The sequence below is a fragment of the Poecilia reticulata genome, linkage group LG20 (genome assembly GCF_000633615.1).
Source record: "Poecilia reticulata strain Guanapo linkage group LG20, Guppy_female_1.0+MT, whole genome shotgun sequence".
NCBI lineage: Eukaryota > Metazoa > Chordata > Actinopteri > Cyprinodontiformes > Poeciliidae > Poecilia > Poecilia reticulata.
This window is the reverse complement of record NC_024350.1, coordinates 25,180,952-25,184,410: the sequence shown is the minus strand read 5'-3', so window position 1 is coordinate 25,184,410 and position 3,459 is coordinate 25,180,952. Positions and strand designations below refer to the sequence as shown.

The window sequence follows — 3,459 nt, the reverse complement described above, 5'->3', positions numbered from 1 at the left end:
AACATGAAGGAGGAACATGAAGGAGGAACATGAAGGAGGAACATGAAGGCCACCTGGTCTCTGCAGAGCAGCTGGTTTCCCTCAGCTGGCCGTGTTTACAGCCTGTCCAGCTGTCTGCACGCTCAGACCAAAGTCCAGAGGCGCCTCATGTTGGTAAACCTGACCTCCCATGTTTGATCGGTCAACAAGCCGCCGCGTCTTTCTGGTTGAATCGATGTTCTAGAAATAAACCAGCTGCTGTTTCGGTTCCTGTAGCCTGAAACTAAAACTGATTCATTCTGTTGGTCGAATCCTGAAGGAGAATTAAAGTCTGAGAGATGGATTTTATTTTATTAAGGATGTTAAAAGATTAATTCTGATATCCTGACGGTCCGGTCGACCCGGTTCTACTGGAACCAGAACATCTGCTCCACCTCCAGCTGCTCTGAGTCAAACCAGCCTGTTCCCCTCCTGGCCTGTGGGGGCGCTGCACCAAGAACCACTGAAGGAAACGACACAAAAACCTCTGAAGACACTGAGAGCAACTTCCTTCTTCTTTTAGCGGTTGGAGGATTTCTCTTTAGGCTAAAGACCAGGAGCCATTTCTGCTGCTAGCGCTAGGCTAACAGGTTAGCTTTGGTTGGATTTACCCAGAATGCAATGTGCTGCAGTTGGAGGATTTCTCTTTAGGCTAAAGACCAGGAGCCATTTCTGCTGCTAGCGCTAGGCTAACACGTTAGCATTGGTTGGATTTACCCAGAATGCCCTGCGCTGTAGTCCACTTCCTGCTTCTCTGAGGTATCCGTGATGCTAACTGTTCACTAGCATCACTTCAGCTGCCGATGAGAAACGCTTCACCTTCATCCAGACCAACTGACGTCATCATCATGGGCTGTAAGGGAACCAATCATCATCCAGTTCTGGGTTCTGGACGGTTTGTTTATAATATTTTGACTCCAACATAAATGGAAACTGTTCTATGAACATCCAACATGAATGTGGATCCTGATGTTTCAGCAGAGTGATGCATCATGGGAAGCATATCGATCAAAAGGTGGATCAATAAGGAGTGAAAACGGTCAACAGGCTCATCAGAAGTGGGTCAGAACCGGGTCTGAAGTCCGTCCTGTACTGAGCATGCGCAGAAGGTCCAGCAGGTGTTGAGCAACAAGATCTGTGTTTGAACCAACAAACGGATCTAAGAATAGCAGCCGGAGGCCCGAGGGGCCCGAGGGGCCACTCACCTGCTTCACCTGCTCCACCACCTGCTTTACCTGCTCCACCAACACCTGGGCGGCGTCAGGAGAAGCAGCTACCAGCACCGCCTGGTGGTCGCTCCTGGAAGTGTCGCATTCATCTGGATTAGAAACTTTATCAATAGTTTCTTTAAAACAAAACAAGAGAAGCGAGCACAGGAAACAGACTTCAAAATAAGAGCATGAACAGAAACAGCGAACTAACTTGGATCAGTAGACAAACAAAACTTCAATTCAACTGAAATTTATAAAACAGCCTGAAAAATTAGAACTTAAGAATTTATTCAGAAAATTAACTGAGGTGAAGCTAAATGTTTTCAGCTAGCTAAGCGCTAAATAAACATTAGCTCCACTGCTAGCACATTAGCAACAGTGTGAATGCATCACAGAGCAGCTCTGGTGTCCAGGTGTCCCTGAACGCATCGCAGAGCAGCTCTGGTGTCCAGNTGTCCCTGAACGCATCGCAGAGCAGCTCTGGTGTCCAGGTGTCCCTGAACGCATCGCAGAGCAGCTCTGGTGTCCAGGTATCCCTGAACGCATCGCAGAGACCCAGTCTGTCCTGGTGGGACTGATGAAGATGAAGGTCTGCTGACCGTTTCTGCTCAGGTCTCAGGTTTAAACTGATCCTCTGGTGAACCGGACCGACCCGGTTCCCTTCATGGCTTCAGGCTTTTGGACTCAGAGCTGCCAACATTAACAAAACTTAAAACTGAGAAAATAAAAAATAAACGAGATAAAAACGAGTCAGAAAAGAGACGAAACCGACGGAATAAAGAAACTTAAACTGTTTTAGAGAAACTTTTAATTTCACGTCTGAAGCAGGAAGAAGCTCAGAGACGATCTGATCACGACCAGAACCGATCCCAATACAACCATCTGTTGCCATGGCAACTCCTCTGGGGGCGGGGCTTAAGGTGAAGGAGCCTGCAGATCAGTTTACACTAAAAAATAAGCATTTTGATTCAATTTAGAGATGAAACCAAAAGTCCTGCACTGTAAAAACCAACAGTTATCGTCACAGAGGAGAATGTCTGACCGCTGTCCGTCCTCGTGTCCTGCAGGACGGACTCGATAAAAACGAAGCGTGGATCAGCTTCAGTTGGTTTCACGTCCAGCCGCTCTGATGTTTCAGCAAAAACAAACTACACTTTGAAACATCAGGCCTACATCTCCCACAATGCACTTCTCGTCACGGCGCGTCCACCACCGTCCGCTGAGCCTCGTACATTTTCCCGATGGACACCTGGACACACGGAGACACGAGGGACAAATGAGCCGCAGGAAAATCAGTTTACATGGAAAAACTGGGAATTTAGCAAAAAATAAAGGAAATTAAAAAACTAATAAATGGAAGTGAAAATATTGTAAAGGATCCAATGAAATAATGTAAAGAGACGAAACCAACTGGAGTTTTTCCAAAGTTTGACGAAGTGATGGAGTTTTACATAAAAATAAAACATACAACCTGCTGAGAAAACATCCAAAAACACTTTAAAATACTGAGGGAAAATAAAGTCAATTTATTAATGTCAAATTTAAATATAATTGAAATTTTATACAATATATGAAAATGTTTTAGATATTATGATTTAAATAAAATATTTATTAAAAGTGTTATGAGAATAAAAATATAAAACTGAAATGTAATTTTTGCTAATTTATATTAATGAGAATCATATTTAGAAATATTAATTACCTTCAATTAAAGATTAAAGTATTTAGAAATATTTTCTAATTTACTTAATTTATAAAATAAGAAACAAAAACGAACATCAAAGACTTTTAATGTTTCCTCTGATCAGCGGCGAAACGCCTGGTTCCTCCAGCAGGGGGCGCAGCAGAGAGACACCATGTTGGACTGAGGACAGCTGTCAGAGTGTCTCTGTCTCTCCCAGCAGGAATCGTTGTCCTGCCGTCTCCGGCGGGTCGGAGCTCCAGAGAACAGATTTTTACTTTCAAACAGAAAATGATCTCCAGCTCTGACCTCTGACCTCCTGTCTGCTTGTGTCGCCCTCTGACCTCTGACCTCATTCAGACTCAGAGTCTCTGAGCTCTGAGAGGAACATTTATAACTGGATGGTGATTCTGTGTCCCTCTGGTGTCTCCATGCAGCAAATACTGCAGGATCAGATTCTGGTCGACCCGATCGGCCCGGCTTCGGACCGGACCAGCCGTCTCTCTGGGTTTCGTACCGGACCAGCCGTCTCTCTGGGTTTCGGACCGG

At 44.9% G+C, this 3,459-nt stretch overlaps 1 long non-coding RNA gene across 1 annotated transcript in view; it reads right to left on the bottom strand.

The window, feature by feature from the left end:
* LOC103456959 (uncharacterized) overlaps positions 1–2,366 on the bottom strand; it is a 12,207-nt gene extending 9,841 nt beyond the window's left edge. Inside the window, exon 1 of the long non-coding RNA XR_001776014.1 lies at positions 1,224–2,366. This is a non-coding gene — a long non-coding RNA (uncharacterized LOC103456959). The remainder of the gene's footprint in view (positions 1–1,223) is intronic.
* Between the last annotated feature and the right edge of the window lie 1,093 nt (positions 2,367–3,459).